The 19,609-nt window shown below is 36.5% G+C and overlaps 1 protein-coding gene across 1 annotated transcript in view; it reads left to right on the forward strand.

Moving 5' to 3' along the window:
- Positions 1-1,463: 1,463 nt before the first annotated feature.
- LOC139725154 (sarcospan-like) overlaps positions 1,464-19,609 on the forward strand; it is a 246,651-nt gene continuing 228,505 nt past the window's right edge. Inside the window, exon 1 of the mRNA XM_071636242.1 lies at positions 1,464-1,884. The gene's annotated coding sequence lies outside the window, so the exon portion shown is untranslated. The remainder of the gene's footprint in view (positions 1,885-19,609) is intronic.

Below are 19,609 nucleotides of genomic sequence, written 5' to 3' on the forward strand. Positions count from 1 at the left end.
GTATTATTTTGTACTTTATGACAGAGACCTTACTTCAAAATCTTCAAAAATGGACTTATCGGTTTTTGCAAACAAACTCTTCACTTGTCATCTATGACAGATGGGTAGGCCTACACATGGGAAGGTTAGTGAAATAAAGGCAAATTGACAAAATCCCCAGCAAAACCCTCTATGTGTTGCTGTTGCTCACAGTCAGGACTGCATTCCCCAAAACTGCCAACAGCTACTTTTGTTGCCATCGTTGCTGCTACTGTAACAGGTGGTGCTGCTGCAGACATATGGAAGGCCTAAAGTAAAATAATGCAGATTGAAATATTGGTGGGCATTTTTACTTTTAGGTCAAATGCAGCATAAAACAGGGTTAGGCTACATGGTGCTGTCAGTGGGTTAAATTATCATTATGGGACTACATTGTATTGCACTTAACTCTTCTCTCCTTTTTTTTTTTTTTAAATGTACCTAACCACCAAAGTAATCACTTTTTATAGTACAACAGAGATCAAGCGGACTCAAGATTGGTGACACGCTACTTGTTACAAACGAAGGCCACATAGATGTGTTACAAAGAATTTGCAACCTGTAACATGCAGAGTAAGTCATTGTTTTCTGATATGAAAGTAAAGTTAAGAAGTGATGGATTAGGTAACGTCCATTATGTAAATCAGTGGCGGATCCAGGTGAGGGCACACCGGGTGCACGCTCTCCGTAATTTTTGTTAAACAAAAGAAATAACGAGAAAAAAAAAAGTGTGGAGGGGCCGGGGCACGTGAGCTTCCCCCTTTAATGTTGTAAAGGTGCCTCCCCTTAACGGAATTCCTTAATCCACCCCTGTAAATGGAGAGGTTCGACCTGTTTTAGGGTACCCAGGTATATATTTGAGTGAGAAGGGGAAAAAAATGGTGATAGAATAATCATGGTTTCATGACATTTGCTCCTACAACAATTGCTCCCATGATATATCTGCATGCTAAGCCAAACATGAATTCTACTCACAAACATTACCCTAACCTCAGTCCTAAACGTCACATCAAACTAAAATTAAAACCCTAACCCTAACCCTAAAACTGTCCCTGGAGAATGAGATAAGACCGAAGCGATTGTAGCAGAAGCAAATGTTGTGTTTCAACTACAGAAAGATTAACAGCGTTAAGAATGGTGATTTCAGAAAACACCCTAAATGCCCTGGTTCTATGTCTCAAATTATTTCCAACCTCATCATACACAAAAAGGAGGGAAAATATGAAAAAAAAAAAGACTCCATCAAATCAAGGCGTAATGGAAACCCCAAGATCAAAAAACAAAACGCGCTTTCTCCCAAACACTTGGCTTTCCATACTCATCTTTCCGCATGTGTAATTTTCCTGAACAGCTTGTACACCGTGGGCATGTGTGTATGGTACACACACACTTCGTTGAAGTGATTGTTGTCAATGTTGTGTGTGTCGTCTATCTAGCACCACCACCACGAATTAACGGGGTGGGTGTTGGTGCCCCGTCCAGCTGTCTGCTGAATAGCGAGAACACTATTCTCATATCTCCCGAAGATAAGAATTCTCATCTATAAATGATCATCTGGGCTTCGCCATGAGAATACGCAACTGTAGGTAATCAACCTCATATACACTCAGAAAGACTGCCGTATGTTGAGGGATATGTTTGCATAAATGAACACTGGGCAGTTGGCATTTCGTGCGTTCGTGTATTTCGTGTCTGCTACCGGCGCCGAGTTGCACGCTCAGCCCAACCAGTCCCCGTGACTTGCCACCTGGCCTTCCGCTGGGGCGGCGTGGCACGGACCGTCGAACAATACACATCTTATTCCTAGGACCTGGTATTACCATCCTGTCCACACAATCTTCGACCTCTGTCCATTGTACTTCTAAGGTAAGTGAGTTGGTATAACAGGACCCACAAGTGAATGTGTATTAACTATTCATTCAAGAAACTGCAAAACTAAACTGAGAAAACGTTTTGAATTTGATGACACATGACATGTAACTGGCTAGGAGTACTTGGACTACAACCGGTACTACTACTGAAGTAAATTTACTACTAGACTAGACCTACTGTGTAGATCTAACGTTAGACCACCTATCTATGTGTATTTACCGTTTAAACCACCAAACAAAACAAAGCAAAGCAAAAATTGCAAAGCCGAACATTAGGAATGTTGAAATTAATGTTTGGAAGTATTTGGCTGGTACCTATTTCAAACAGATGAGACACGTAATTCACCATTTAACTTTTAATATATGACGCCTCATCTCGACCTTCAATAATATTCATAGAACCTGCTTCAAACCAAAAACGTAGATTGTATCTTCACACAATGTTACATACACAAACCACAAATTTATGAATTTTTAAAAAAATTTTTTAACGTACATTAAAAGAGAAAAAAATCTTGTTCAACTTTCATTAACTTTTGATTACCTGCAGAGAGTTTTAAACACCAGGTAAGTGCATATTTGAATTACATATGAGTTAAAGGAATATTACAAACCACCAAGCCATCTAACATTATATCTTTGACACTGTTGTAACACTTGCCATTGAGAATGTCCTCATATGTCTAGTTATCACATCAAATGTATAATTTAATATTGTCTGTTGCTGAATTGAAACTGACTGATCTATGTGTGTTGTGATGGATGTGATGAAACATCCAGCAAATATGAAATGTAGTATGGGCAAAATGATGCACAAATATCAATTGAAAAATTTGTGGAATTATAGTGGCATTTCCTGATCAACATTGTGACTATGCTGAGGTAAACTATGGATATACAACTGTAGCTCGAATATTCAGCAAGATGTTGAACTTGTAACATCTGTATTTTATCCCTTTTGAGCATGTGGATATATGCCCAAACCGTACTGTGCTCATTATTATGCAATGTATGCTTTGTTAATATTAACATAACTGTTTATTTGTCATTATTGTGATAACCACCATCATGCTATAGCTGAACATGTCCACTGAAATTGATTGATTGATATTAAGAATTTTATCAAATTGCATGGTTACTGCTTATGCAATGTTTTAAAGCAGTATACATGCTGCGGTTTTATGGCCCAAAGTGGGCAGATTTTAACATTTAATGTTCTGATAAATTTCCCATTGGAATGGTCGTTTTTAAATTTATACTTTGATTATATAATCTCAGTCTGCATTATTTAACATTCATGAACACAATTTTTTTTTTTTTTTTTAATGGACATATAGGCTTACAAAGCAAAACAAAAATGATTAGAGGGAAATATTTTGATGAACCTTATGGGTTGGTTGAATACTCGAAGGGAAACGATTGCAATAACCGAACAGTATATGAGATGCATGGACAATGTTTGATGCGTGCCTGTGTCAATAGTGTGACAGGGAGCTAAACACTTCATGTGTGCTTTTCAGCCAATGCAAATTTGGTAGAATGTCAAAAATACATGGCAGTATCTTCAAAGATCTGTGTTTGTGCGAGAGAGACAAATTGCTTCATTTAATGCTTCAATCATCCTCGCTCACTAAATTTTTTACACGTGTGTGTGTCTTCCTTTGTTTGGAGCCAGTGGGTAAGGCCTCTAGATTCCAGTACATTGCAAACAGTTTTAGCTGATGTGAATTTTGCATAGATTATCCATTTAAGCTTTGGAGCTGACATAATTCTCTGTCATACAGAATAAGGTATCTTGAATATTGTTTTGAAATGCCATCTACAGTTCAAGAGAGAAAGAGAATGGCTGGAAACAATTAACCCATTCCATACGGGAACCTGGTGGTCCAGGTGTATTAAAGGTGCATGGTCCCGGTGTTTTAGTCAAATGCGTACGCGGGCGCACGGTGCAAGTTTCCTAAAGAGACCTATGCTATCGACTCCTCTGTAGTGCTTACGTGTCCGAAGAAGTCCGATTCACTGTAGTCAGTGGTCCGATCACAGTTCGGCTCATGATTTGGCAGAGGGGGATGACAGCTTTAGCAAACTTCTTTTGTGATGTCATAATAACAAACACATGCCCGCACCCTGGCATTACTACAGACTGCGCGATGCGCAGAGAAGACATCGAAGGCAACGTAACTTAGCAACACCTACACTGTACGCACTTTATTCTTGATGACAGCTCAACTTCGGTAATCTTCCTATCAATGCTAACGGTGATCGGCAGTATCAACAACAGCGCCCTCTACACTACCGGGACTATGCACCTTTAAGTCTATGGGGATTTCAGAATTCAGCATGGAATGGGTTAAGATAAGCTAAGCTTGTAGAAAGAGAACAGAAATAAAGGGCGGTACATTTATAGCTAGATGAGATCTACATATACATGTACAACATATATACTCCCTAGTGTGATAGCTTGTGATGAGCTTCTATTTGTGATTTAACATAAAATGTCAGTAATCTATTAGAATATTACCCCAAACACATAATTACATGGGTATACATACTTGTGATCTCAGTCCATGTGATTTGCCACTATCGTCCGTTTTGTCAGGCTTGAATTTCTTCCAACTCAAATCCTTAATGTCCAAACCTATTTTTGTAATTCTCGAACATTTTTGTAGCAGCAAGGACAGTTAGATCTACGGTACCCAAGGTACCGTAGAATGCTCCAATGCTATAAGACATATAAATTAAACCAATACTAATTAATCCAGTAGATCAATATCTGAATAGTTGATACAGAAATGAATTCAAGTACGAATGGTTGAATTATTTTCCCAACTGTATCAAATGAAAAATCAGCATTTTTCTCTTGGAGCCAACAGTTATGGCTATTAACAATATTGCAGATTTCTCATACATATGCTCAGATGCATACATTGTGCAATCACATTAATGGATGCCAAAAAAAAAAAAAACCAAACACACAAAAAACAAACAAACAAACAAACAAACCCAGTGATTCCAAAATTGCAAGTACACAGTGCAAGCAAGGTTGCAATTGGTATGTCCTTGCATAACACAGTGCATAGCTTCTAGCATGATCCAAAGGAAAAAGGGGGGGGGGGGGGGAGTACATTGTAGATGGATTAAACCTGCACTGTTTTTAAGTGGCGTGATGCTGCACAGAGTGTACAACAATAATAGCATATCGTGCTGTTGTTAATCAAGGAAATGAGTCCAAAGATATGCTGTGCAGTGGTGTGTTAGAGGTACACATGATATGGCAGCTCTATTGTTTGATTGGAATGGGGCTCATGAGCAGGTCTCCTCATATGTCTGTAGAAATCAAACCAATTCCAGCTGTAGGGCAGGTAGCAAAATTCACTTGATGATTGAAATGCAATGTCTGTAAGATATTCTAGATTTTCTTTGCCCAATAGATGGGATGGTGCCATTTAATTGAGAGTAGTAATGCAACATAAAATCCATGGTTGTAATTGGCAATAAACAGAAGAAGAAAACATTCTATCAATGTTCACATTGTGTGCTTTAAGCCTCAAGAACCCAAAACCATTTTTGCCAGATTTATATTGTGTATTTTTGTCAGAATTACATTTCAGCTCTTAAAGGTCAGTATTAGTGTTTCATAAGAGGAGTAAAATTAAATTCCGTGTCATTTCAGCTCGTAGCTGTTCATATGATTATTGTTTATTTTGGTTGCAGAATTCTTTAAAAAATCCTACTTGCTGGTTTACTGTTAATTCTTAACTTTGGCAACATGATGTATTTAAAGGGATTACACTTCCAGTTTTCTCAGAAATCGGCAAACTTTTGGAAATTTCTTCGTGGTTTTGTGTAGATTTATTGAAATTTAACCAGTTTTTTTCTAGTCTTTATATCATATACAAGAAATGCAGTGGAATTCAAAGATTCCAGTTCAATGCAGGCAATCTGATAATTGCTATGAAAAACTGGTACCTCAGAACTTTAATTGGGAAAGTGTTCTAGGGGGCATTCTCAAGGAAACACTCAAACAGCTTCATGATCAAAAGACAACAAAAAATAATCAGCTCCATGGCACGATGAAAATAACTTGGTTCTGAATAATGCAGGCTACCTGTAATACAGCATGGGGGATTTGTGCACAATGTGATTGCTATTGTATATATATATATATTTTTTTTTTGTTCTGCATGTAAATATTCACTTACAGACTTTATCGTAAGACTACCTTACTATAATGTGATTGGAAATGAATACAGAGCATTTGTCTTATGAATACTGCAGGCACGTAATCTAGGGTATTTGAAGTTGCTTTTCTTTTCAATTCCTTTTGATATGCTTTTTTTAATATTCTTTTGACTGCTTAGGAAGTTCCAAGTGCATAATTGATAAAAACAGATTTTCCAAGAATCCCTTGGCATTAGATGTTCTTAGGATAGATTGATTCCCTTTCTATCGTTTGAGGTGTTTTTCTTTTGAAGTTAACGCCATCAATTCAATGGCTATATTTTGAAGTCTTTGAACTGGAGAATTATGTGTACGAAGCAGGTAGTAACATCATGGCTAAAAAAAATATCAGTGTTGGGATTTGCTCCGTACGGTGTTTATATTCATGCTTATCCCTCAAACTATCTACTCTATACACCCACGTACTACTTTAGAAGCAGAAAGGTATTACATGCTTTGGGTCTTTTTATTCCCTGGGATTACAGGTTGATTGAGGATGACTGATGGAATATATGATCTATGTGTATTAACACATTGTATTATCTCTATCTCTCCCTATCTCTCTTCCTCTTGCCTTGCATAAATACTCCCTCTCTCTCCCCCTATCTCTATTATGTGTATATATATATATATATATATTTATAATATAATATAATATAATGTATGTACAGTATATCTACTTAATAATGATAATAACAATAGTAATATGAAATATTTATATAGCGTTTAATACAAACATCTTTCAAAGCGCTTTACAATTATAAAAAACAAATAAACAATGTATGATATATCTATATACTTTTATATTCTGTATTTCAATTGTTTTCAATCTTTCTCCAGAACTGTTTTCTGTATGTAAATTCATGTACTTTATATCCCTTTTCTCCTATCTCTCTTTCCGCTCTGTTTCCCCCTATTCTCTCTGTCTGTCTACCGCCCGTCTCTGTTGCCATTTTGAAGAGGAGAGAGATGTAAAGTCTTGCAGATTTGGAGAGATTAGCATGTTAAGTTAAATGTCAGAGAGACAGGCACGTGGGTGGAATAACAACAGAGCGGTCACAGAGAGAGAGAGAGAGTCTTGTCCCAATTTGACAGAAAAATGGGAGAGATTGATTAGGAACCAACCACCGTCAGGATGTCATGTTGCCATCTGTGAAGTGGTGTGTGGGATGCAAGCTGCTTTTCTATTAGTTATCCTTTTTTGTTGTTGACATTTTCGTGTTAAAACTGGGCTTTGCGATATAGCCTTAGAAGCCCACACACATTTCTGGTAATTTGTTGACAAATGAAACTCAGAAAGTGCCAAAAACTGGGAGCAAGTCAGGTAAAAATTATATGATACAATGTTATATATTGATGTAATAATTCTGATAATAATGATAATAATAAAAAAGAAAACATAATGAAAGAGTAATAATAATGATAATATAAATGATGTACACTGTACAGAATGAAAGAAAAAGTAGAATATTGATAATGTATATGATATTAGAGAAACTAACCCCCCCAAAAAAAAACAATAAGAAAGAAAATATAAGCGCCTAAAATCTCTTCTTGCAATGTTCCAAAATTCGGATATAACTACTTTAACCTGTTGAGGACGAGTCCCGAGCACACTCCGTCAAGTGTCTATGGAAAATGCGTGTTGGAGCAAAATCAGCCCGTCCTCAACGGGTTAAGATGTTCTGCATAACTTGCACCTAGATTGAGAATTGATCAGATGTTTTGTGCCTCCTTTGCAGTGTGTCCAAATTTCCACCAAAATTTACATCTCATCACGTTTACATTACATTGGCATTTAGCAAAAAGAAATGTAACGAAATTGTCAGAGTTTTTGTAGCTAGGCATGTGCCTGTGACCAAGTTGATGCTATCATCAATTACAACCATGAGATGAAGTTTTATGGAATTGGCATGCTTTTAAAATAAACGAACAAGTCTATTAGAATACAAAGCAATCGCCTACAGTATATTGTACGGCATGTGACTGCACTGGCAGTATGTTGTAGGATGAATGTAAACGTGACTCCTCTTCAGCATTCTCATGGATATTGCATGACTACAAAGGGTATGAAGCATTTTAGAAGGCTGTAGATGTTCTTCATTATCGCATGGGTCGTGAACTTCATTATATAAAAACTTATTGAAGATGAGCCTCCGGCAATGATCGGGTCTGTGAGGATCCACAAAGAAAATTTGCATTTATTGTGCTGTGCTTTTTTTTTTTTATTGCAAGAAAACTAGACGATCATGCACATTTGATACATGCATAAATACATAAATGCATCTTTTCCTCGATGCGATGAGGTTGAATGTCCGGGAGTTGCTGCATTTGCCAAACTGTACAGGGTGAAATCAGACTCCCCGGAGGAATAAGGATTTCGTTGAGGCAAACATTTTTCACCCCGTCCTTTGACTTTGTGTAGATCATCTTTTCCCATCACCCATTCATGGTCATTTAAATTCATGCAGTGTCTGCTCTACCTAACACGCCACTTTTGAACACATTAATAGTTCAGCAGTCGTGAGCACACGCGCTGCATTTAATTCGTAGCGGCTGGCTTCGATTCAGTAAAGACATCAGAGTTACAAGACCATGATGGTAGGCATCTATAATATATTTGGGGTACCATCATAATGCACTTTGTGCAGCATGGGGCCAATGTAATTCAGTGAAAATTGTATGTGAAATGTGCTTAACCCATCAAATCCCAGACAATACATTAACAATTTTGTGCTTTGGTGCCGATGGTAACTTTTCAGGTAGGTTTTACTATCTGTTGTGAGTGCTTCATGAGGTAAACATTCTTTTCCATTTAAGCCTTTTGTGTGTATTTAAATCTGTTTTTTTTTGTTTGTTTTGGTTGCGACATTGTCAAAAGCCTCAAAATCTCTTTTTGTCAGTTTCTTTCTGAAGTTTGCATAAATTTGATAGATGAAGGACTCCTTGACAAAGGGTTAATATTGCAATTGTATGTTTAAAAGTTTGTAAAATAACATTTCTCTACAGTTATTATTTCATCTTCTTGTGATTTGTGCTGACAATCAAAGATGTAATGATAATTATGATATAAACTTTACACAAATATTTCATAAACTACATTTTGTGAAGTAGTATTCACTATGATAAAGAGTTTTGAACTTAGTGACAGACATACTGTATATATTGCTCAATGAAAGTGTCAATGCCATGATTTCTAATGTGCTGTTATCCCATTGAGGATGAGTTGATTGTGCTATAACAAGCATAATATACACAAGCATACATCTAGGAATAGTCTTCAACAGGTTAATAGCAGTTGCCACATTCAAGCCAGTTACAGTATTCTTTGAAAGCAGGTACAGTGTATATGTGTACGCCATGATATATTTTCATAGACTCGCACGCCATATATCTTCATAGTGAGTCTATTGTTTTGTTTTGTTTTGTTTTTTTCAAATTGGGACTTTGCTGCAGTTTTGCAAGTTGAGAAATTCATGATCTTGGACTACTTACAGCAATGGATGGACAAATTACATGTGTACGTCACTTTCATGTTTGGATCAGACTTACTTTTTTTCGTGGATGTTAGATTTGTGAATCGCACCTAACTCACAAAATTGGTAAAAATAAGAATTCATATCTGAACTAGTTTCAAGCCCGGTGAGATACCCCCTTAAGATAACTTTCTACTTTGCTCTAGGCCTTCTTTTTTGTTATGGAGGGGAGACAGGGTGTACAGGAGAGACCAATTTCTAAGAAACACATTATTATATTTAGAAAAATTCTCAAAAAAAAAAAAAATCAAAAAGGTACTAGTAAATGGAGAGATCCATAGAATATGCAGATCAAGCAAAGCTAGCAAGCAAAATTTTGTTTCCTGTCTTTGTTTTTTGTTTTTATAGTTGTTTACTCACGTATACAGGTACACTGTACCTATAGAATTTTCCATCACATTGTGTTTTTTATATGTTTTTTGTTTGCTTGTGTGTATGTGTTTTTTTTAGAGGGGGGATAGGGAGGGGAGAATAGGATAGAGAGAAATTGATGGCAGACGTTATTCTAATTTTGAGTAGCTAAACATCAACAACAACAAAACAAAGAAACTCCTTCTTGACCAAGTATCCTTCAAAAATGATTTAAAGGAACATAAAATAGGACAATTAGATTGGCCTTTTTCTGAACTTAATGGGATGGGACCAAGGGTGAAAAATGTTACATACATGTACGTGTAGTTGATTGACACTATGATTAATTTAATCAAACTGAGCCAAATTTTGTCAGCCCTGTTGTACATGACACTAAACACCACACAACGCTCCTTTCTCGCCTGTACGTTTCTCCCCCCTTTTTTATTGACACGTAAGATATGGACGAACATGTGTGAGGTGTCGTCTGCAGCGGGCCATGTATAATTGGTATTCAAACACACAGATGATGCCGGGCACTTTGTTTTCTAGGCATACAAGTGCTGCCTGAGTGTGCTAGGGCAGTCTTTATATGTCTCTCTCACATGTCTCTTTCTCCCTCTATCTCTCCCCCTCTCTTGCTCTCTCTCTCTTTTAACGGCATCAACGACGTTGGTAGTCGCGGATAGTGTTTGTCACACGGGGGCCTGGGCTAATATTTTGATAGCATCAGACGATTGACGATGTAACGCTGCTTCGTTACATGCAACAAGCTCCAGCAGCAGTTTGCCTGCAGGATTCTACTTGTCAACGTGGAGCAATATAAGACTATATCAAGAGACTGCTCTGTGATGTGTGCTCAGGTCTGTTTCGCTTTAACAATACAGAGCGATACATGTATATTTCATATAAGACACAGCTCTGTGCTGTGTGCACAGTTTAGTTTCCGCTTACTATTATGCAAATGTTTATTATTTTTCTGCCCCTTACATAGAAGGAGACATTCCTATTTCTTGCTAAAATAATCACATATAGTAGGTGATTACAAGATATTATACATGTTTGATTTGCAGAGTAATGGCACATATTTTGATATTCAAATCAGTTTCATAACAACTATTCAAAATTTGATATACAGATAAGCAGTGTCCTATCAAGGTATTTGAAGCTTTCTTTTCTGAATCTTCTCCTATTTCCTGTAGAAAGGGGTATTAGTTGGTATTAGTATTGGCAAGTAGTGGTCAAGACAGTGTTTTCTTTTATTATTATTTTTTTCCAAATGTCCACGTCTGCTATTCTCCAGCAACATATTTTACAATAATTAAAATGTAAAGTTTAAAGAGAAAGTTTCTCCAAAGACATTATGTCAAAGCAGCAAATGTAAAAAAATTGAAATGACACAAATCACTTTTAAGCAAAATTATTCAGTAAGTAAAGAATTGTGACTATTTAAAGTTGAGTTACATTTCCATATATGTAACCCTCAAACTTTTTATTACATCACAGTGGTAGAGTGATTAAAAAAATGAGTACCAGATTCTTTTAAGTCTTCATTTTTTTTTAAGTACACCTTTTGTGGACCCATTAGGCCATCATTTTCTGTGCCCCCTGTAAGAACTAGGTCATTTACCTTCAAATGTCCTAGAAATGCTTGTTTAAAATAAGTTTGTACTTTGTCCTGCAAAAAGCAATATTTGAAAAGAGCTTGCAGCTAGTTTTATTTATCAAAGGAAGCCACGGGGGATGGTTATTCCAAATGTCATGGTTAGGGCAAAAACTGCCTGTTGTTACCATTTTTATGGTACATTACACAAGACAGTGTGATCTTTCATATATATGCCACATATTTCTTAGGTCTAATGTTTCGTCTGACGCAATGTTGTAAGTGGTAAAATTTGTGAATCTTACGAACCACATTAAAGAAATGCAAAACAGGTTTCATGTTTTATCATGAGAATTGTATAAAATTATTACCTACCTGAGAGATGGCACAATATATTGTGTCTACAACAACTAGGGCAGAATGGCAGCCGAGATGATAGCTTGTGTTGTATAGTGTACGGTTTACCTCGTGTAGTACACTGTGTCTAGATTGAAAAACAAAAATCAACAAACAAACAAACAAAAACAACCAATCATTACATTATCAATTCACTCTTTTTCCCCTCAAATCTTGTTTTCAAAATTCTACTTGTAGAATTTTTGAAAAGCCCCCAAATCACTGTCAGTAGTGTTGATGTCTGGGTATACCTATCACTGCAACTTTAATGTGTAATAAACCATTTGACTAACCACCAACATCAAGCCAATCAAAAATATTTCTACTGGGGAAACACACAACCGACATTTCATGAGATACATGTAGGTTTTATTGAAATAACCAAGCAATGGCACGCACCTGCGAATTGGCCGGGATCAAATATGCCTCGAAAAGAAAGAAGAAATTTGAGTATACATATATAATGTATATATGTATATATATATATATATATATATATATATATATATATATATATATATATATATATATATATATATACATATACACACACACACACATGTATATGTATAGTGCGATCTGTGGTAGAGTGATGAGGGCACGCTGAGAAACTTTCCCAGCCGCGGCCTGTAAATTTCCACACGTTAAAGACAAACCTGCAATTGATTCAGGAAGCCATATGGATTCTTAATTGATCACGGTTGAGTGGCTACAGCTTTACATTTAAAATTTGCATATGTTACAGACAGAGCCCCCTACCCCCCCCCCCCCCCCCCCCTTCATCCCGTTTTACACTACACGGTCTGTTACTTGGGTGTGCCTTGAAATATGAACCGTCTGCTATTGTTGTGGTATTAAATGTCACTCAGTACAATGGAGGTGTGTAAACAATCATGTTTATGGCACATGGTAGCAGATGACAGCTGTGTAAAAAAAAACATAAAAATAAAAAAAATCATGTACCTTTCTGATTCCCAGCATGTGTGTGTGTGTGTGTATGTGTGTGTTGTTTGTACGTGTGACAGAGAAGTAGAAAGATATTCATTTCACGGGAAGTTACCACATTTACAGGCTTAAAAATAAAATCTTGTTGCTGATTCATGACCCCATTTGTTTCTATTGATAAGATGTAAGAAATATCACACTAAAGCTACCTTCATGCACTTTTCTTTTTCATAAAACCACAACTGTGTAATATCTGCAGATCTATGCAAAGATTGTCTGTGGTAGACCATTTTTGACTCACACTTGTTAAATACATCATGATTTTTGCAAGATGTGCTATAAAGTCTAACAACACAACAGATTCTTCTTTCAGGGCCCTGTTTTATGAAGAGTTATAATTGATTGCTGTAAAACGAGCAATGTTCGCGTGCATTTTAATTTCGTAAATTTCGCGAGCGCCAGGATTTGCGAAATTAAAATGCACGCGAAATTCTTGCCTACATTATACGCATTGAATGTCAGTGGCAGTTCGCGAAAAATTTCATGCTGCAAAAAAGGCTGTCGGCTCCAATTCGTGAAAAAATCTTGCTGCGAATATATCATGTTTTACAGTATATAGGTGATTCCTATCATAAGTATATGGCAGCCTGTGTGGTAAGGAAATTTACAATTGACTTTATCTTTTGATAAAACGGGGCCCTGGTACACTGCAGAAATGATTTTTTGGGGTCATATCTTTAAATCAAATACAATGTTCATGGATTATTGCTTGTAGATCTACAGGAGTTGAGGATATAACCAATAAAATAAACATTAAGGTGATATCTTTGTGCACAAACAGTTCCTTGAACAATTAAGACTTAGGCCCACTAGAAAGTAATCTGTATTTCTTCAAGCATGTTTGTGGCTTATGATTGTGCATGGTTGTCAATTAGCTCTGGACAGTCAAGCAAAGGTTTACACAGTGCCTGTAATGCTCAGACAAATGGTATTATCATTTGGGGTCTTTTTTTTTTCTTCGTCCAGCTGACGCAAAGCTAGGAGATAATCAATAGGTGCACGCAGGCTTTCAATAACGGAAGCTGTTTTGAGCTGCGCTGCTGTAATATTATTCACTAAAACGTGACAAAAGGCTTCTGCAGTGTGCATTGTTAATGCTTTTAGATTCTCACAAAAGAATGGAACACAAACTCTCCATTCACACATGCACACACACACATGCACACACACAGACATAACTCGGTTTTTTTGTCGTATCAACATTTTTGTTATCTTTTTAATATGATTTATTTTGATAAAAATGTAATAATTATCATAATCATAGTATTTGCTATTAGAATTATTTTCATAATCATGACTATCTCTGTGACCAGTGTGGCTCAGTGGTTAAGACTACAGACTATCAATCATTAGGTCCCTGGTTCAAGTCCCCTGCCTGCAGTGGTTGTGCCTCTAGGCCTTGAACTTTTAATACCCTAATTGCCCATACAGTCCTTTGAAGGGGACTTAAAAAGCCGTTGGTTCCGTGCATGGCTGCTCACTGACAATTAATTACCTACTGCTACAATTGTACCTTAGTGGCCATGCAAGTCAAATCAGTTCAATTCAATTTTCTGCCAACTCAATCATTATTGCGACTGTTACAAGTGTGGTTATTGTTATGCTAATTTTATAAGAGCATGTTTATGAGAATAATGATTAACAGCATAATTTATATTACATACATATAGTTTGTATATCAACGTCCATATGTGTTTATAGCAAACTTGATCATCAAAATGACAATTTGTTTGCAATTTACTTAAATTGGATATTCAGTCATTTTACACACCATTTCAGCATATATTCACGTGGACAGAAGCAAAGCATAGTGATCAAAGTGTATGCAGTTTGTTGTTGTTGTTTTTGTGATAGTGGCTGGCATTAAGCTGCAACTCATGGTATGTTTTCACATAAAGAAAAAGCAATGGAGTATTATGAGCTGCCATGGTTGTGTGCAAAATGTGAATTGCTCAAGAATGTTGTACATTTTACATTTCGAGTGATCTTTTATGTCCAGTCTTTTCTATTCCTGAAGTGCAATCAATATTCACTTCTATTGGTGAGCTGTGGCCAACAGTATTTCACCATATGTGGCTATTGAGCAGCAGTTACGTTCTGTTCTTTATAATTTTTTTTTTTTTAATGCTGTATTCACGTAAATGGAACCATGTGGCACAGGCATCAATCATATTGAATTGAACAGTGTGCAAATATGGCAATTGGCATGAAGAGCTATTTTTAAACATTTCACGTCTCAGAAAACTATTTGAGTAGGATACAATGTTACAAGTTTATTGATTAGAAAAATGCCAGAAATAGCAAAGAACCAAAGAGTAGACAGGAAGAGGAAATTAAAAGTGAACAAAAAAAAAATTACAGAATGGCAAGGGGATACTTTTGCAGCTGTGTATTATGTGAAAGAAGTGTGAGCTAAAAATACAACTAACATGTGTGAAACCGTCTCCTATATTCAAAGTGACAAGAATGCTGAATGCATCAAGTGTTTTAATCAATGATTTTATTATGTCACAACAGAAGTGCACAGTATGTTCAAATATACAAGAGATACATTCATATCACACCAGACAAACTGATGACTTAAGTTTACCTCTTAGATATCTTACATCGAATAGATCTATCAAATGCTGAGAATTACTAGTTTGAAAGTCTGTACCTGATTAAATGAAGTCATGTCTGTCCATTGCCTATTTTAGCCCGTTGAAGATGGGCTGACTTTGCTACAACATGCATTTCCCATAAACCTCTACCCGAGTATACTCGGGACTCGTCCTTAACGGGTGAAGGATAAATATGAAATATATTTGATAAATGATTAGTTTCCACTAAAATTTAAGCAGATACTTACTTGCTGTCTGCTGCAGTATCTTTATCTTCTTGCCATAGTTTGCTTGTTTTATTTTTTCTTCTTCTTTAAAGTGTATTTCAAAATTGTTTTATTTGTTTTTTTTTCTCTTTTTATCAGTGTGTAGTATCTCTCTTTTTTGTATATTTCAATCCAATTTATAACGTTATGTTCACATCTTTGCTCTTTTGCATTTTAATGAGAATTTTGAAATGAATAAAATCAAATAAAATTGAAAAAAGTATAGTAAGTATTGTAAGTATAGTAAAGGTCAATGTTGGTACTTGTCAAAGTTTATTGGTGAATTTTAACCTGTTGAGGACGGACTGATTTTGCTACAACACGCATTTCCCATAGACGCCTGCCCGAGTATACTTGGGACTCGTCCTCAACAGGTTAAGTAGTAAACTATGTGCAAATACATCAGTTGACATCATCAAGCCAGTTTATCTAAGAGGGAAAAGTTGTTCAGTCCATTTTTCATCAACATCTTTATTGCAGAATTTGAAATATAAGCCGCAAAAGAAATTACAAATCTCTTACTATGATGGAAATATGAAGGATCAAACAAAAGCTTCATTTTTTGCATGCAAATTATATTTAACTTAAAGTCCCTGTTTATGAAAGCTTTGCTAGCACAGGGGTTTATAGCCAAATGATACTGGCATGGGCTTTTCTTTGAAATAAAAATAATCGCCAGCCACTTAAGAAGATAACTAATGCCTGACTATAGATACTTGTACAGGGAGTTTCCAGTCCTACATTAGCATAAAATTCCCAAAATTTATTTTACTGGTGATGTTATGTTTGCAGTCTTCAAGGGAACTATGTAAAGCCAGGACATTTTACTTAAACAGCATACCAGAATCCCACCCTACCCATTCTCCCCCCACCCCCTTCCCCAACACTTATCTGTTTCTCTCTCCTATCTCATCTCCTCAAAATGTACTTTTTTTCTTGTCTTCTGTCTCCCCGCGGGAACGGAAAGTGTCTATTTGACGTTGAGGTGCCAAATTATGACAGGAGCCCTGGAAGAAATAACATTGGCCAAAGGAAGTGACGCAAGAGAGGCCGCTTGCCGCCTCTCGCAAATTCGTTATCTGGTGAGAACGGCAAAAATCTTTTCTGAAAGGAAGGGGAAAGGGAAAAAAAAACAAACATTGAGGTGTGATCAAATTTTACGGGCACACAGATTTGGACAGAGTGAAGACGATGCTGACACAAGTGATGAGAAGGAAGAAAGAAGAGGAAGAAATTGGGGAGGGGGAGGGAGTGAGGTGTGAGCTCCTGGTGACCCCTGGAAAGTAAAGATGCGAGATGGAGGAAGGGGATTGGATAGGAGGAGGAAGAGAAGAAGATGAGAGCTTGGGAGGCGGACAAGAGAAGAAGAAGACCTTGTTGTCAGGATATTGGAGGTGCACAAGGCAAGGTGTTGGTCTGGTAAATAATACCAGATGAGTCTCATGTGGGTCGGATGAGACGAAAAAAGGGGGTTGCGGCTGGCCGAAGTGTAGAAGGCGAGACATAAATAGAAAGAAAGCCGATGTGGATGTATGCTGAAAGGTAAAAAGCGCAAGCGGAGGAATACATTCGGAGGGAAAACATGGTGTATGAGGGCAAGAGGGGTTCACTTGTACTCTTTGAAGACAAGTAATGGATAGGATGGGGTGGTGACCATTAGGGGATAATGCCCTTTATCAAGACTGCTTTGCTCTAGGATTTCATCGTGGCATTGCATGTAGGTTTCGAGGTTGCAAATCCCTGTGGATTTCGTTACTCTTTCTTTGCCATGGAGTCTTTTCAGTATCCAATATTGCAGTAGCTAGGTTTACTGAAGTTGTAAATCTTATACCGTATTTACAACAGGTAAAAGATTTGATTCCCAAGCTGTTTTGGATCGTTCCGAGAAGGTGTTGCATAATCTACATATAGCTTTCAAGATGTGTGGCAAGTGATGGTAGAATGGCTACACTTCAAGCTGGAAACAGTTTGTGAAAAGGCCATTCAGCTCAGAAGCTGATAGTTTGGGTCACTGTACATTATAACAAAACATGGATGCCTTTTTATTTACTTACAGTGTGCATATGCACAGCGTACAGGTCAATTTCACATGCAATTTCACATGAAATGGAATTTAAAAGCATGCAATATGATTGATATGCGAGACTATTTGTTTACAATATGATGAAGATGTGGCAGACTAGTGGCTCATTTTTAAAAGCAGCATGTTAATTAATAAAGCACCAGGAATTGTAGGCTGCAGTATAAATGGAATATTTTAAGTACTTATTTCTGTAGTGGAAAATGTGTTTGGTAGGATATTCCAGCCTGAAAACTAGGCTACCATGATTTTGTGACTAGGGAAGCATCCACACTTAAATTAAATGTTATTATGTATCACAAATACATTTTTACCTATTCATTTATAATATGCGCATTTATAGTTACATTGTATGTGTCGATGCAACATATTAGGTACAAATGGGTATGCCTGCCATATATGTGTTAGCTTCTGTTCGGTTGCAATCAAGTTCTTTAAGTTTCTTTAAGCAAGATCTTAAAGCCAATTTTCTAAAATCCTACGTTTAATTATTTTGCTGTGATTACTTGTGATATCTCTGCATACTCACAATGATGCCTTGCTTGGGTGACTTCATTTGTTTGATCAATTTGTCACTTAGCATCGTCATACAATACCTTGTACATTCCGTAAACTTTATTATATTCTTGGCATGTTGTATTCTTGCATTTTTCATCATTTTGACATTGACATATATTGCACTTAAACCCTATATTATATCTTTGGAACGTACATCTGTACAAGCTTTGCTCTTTAGTAGGTTCCTCATATTACATGTCACTTATATGTTCTTATACATTTGTGCAATTTTGTTTCAATGTTTTTCTGAATTCAAATGGAATATAAAACTTTTATGAAATGTGGAATATGGAACATAAATGATAAAAAAATGTGATACATGTTTGCTGTAGGGAAAGAATTAATCCAATTTCACTTCTATTAGCAGAGTTTTATGGCAATGTGGGCATCCGCATAACAGAGTATACAAAATAGGTAAACAAATGATACCCTCTTTGAAAGTACATCAGGAGATGGGAAACCCTGCCTTTTAGATGTGTACCCATAGTAAGTGTTCCATATCATTAAACATATCGAGGAATTCTCAAATTTCCATTACAAAGTAATATAAGAGATACTTGTTTACCACCAAATTTGTTGGAAGGAGGAGACAGAGGTTTTCTAATGAAAAGAATTTTGCCCAAACAAGAGCCTTGATTTTTTTATTTTAATTATCAACTTTCTTTTGCTATTTTTCTTCTGTTTTATTGTGTTTTGCATTTTGCTTGGAGTTATGAACCTGTCCAATTAAAAATGAACAGGAAATATGGTGTAGCATTAAGAAACCCTATAAAACTCATTGTGGAAAAATCCTTTATATTTGCGGACAGAATCTCTCTTTCAAATGCTCTTTTTTTTGGGGGGGGGGGGGGTGGGAATCATTATTCTAAGACTTCTTTTAGGAGAAATGTTTACAGATCTATGCAAAATCTGTATTCAGATTTTTTTACAAAGAAGAAGTAATAGTCATTCCTCATGCAATGTGCATTATGAAACCCATAATAAGTGAAAGGGGAGCATTGTGCTGTAATGGGAAAATCCCATTGTGGGACAGCTATGCAGAAGACCTGTCAACAATTTATGTCATCAGTACAGGTCATCACATATCCCCCTTTGCAAATGTTA

Source organism: Diadema antillarum, unplaced genomic scaffold (assembly GCF_040938485.1).
Source record: "Diadema antillarum isolate AM-2024a unplaced genomic scaffold, OU_Dant_1.0 seq00000017_RagTag, whole genome shotgun sequence".
Classification (NCBI taxonomy): domain Eukaryota; kingdom Metazoa; phylum Echinodermata; class Echinoidea; order Diadematoida; family Diadematidae; genus Diadema; species Diadema antillarum.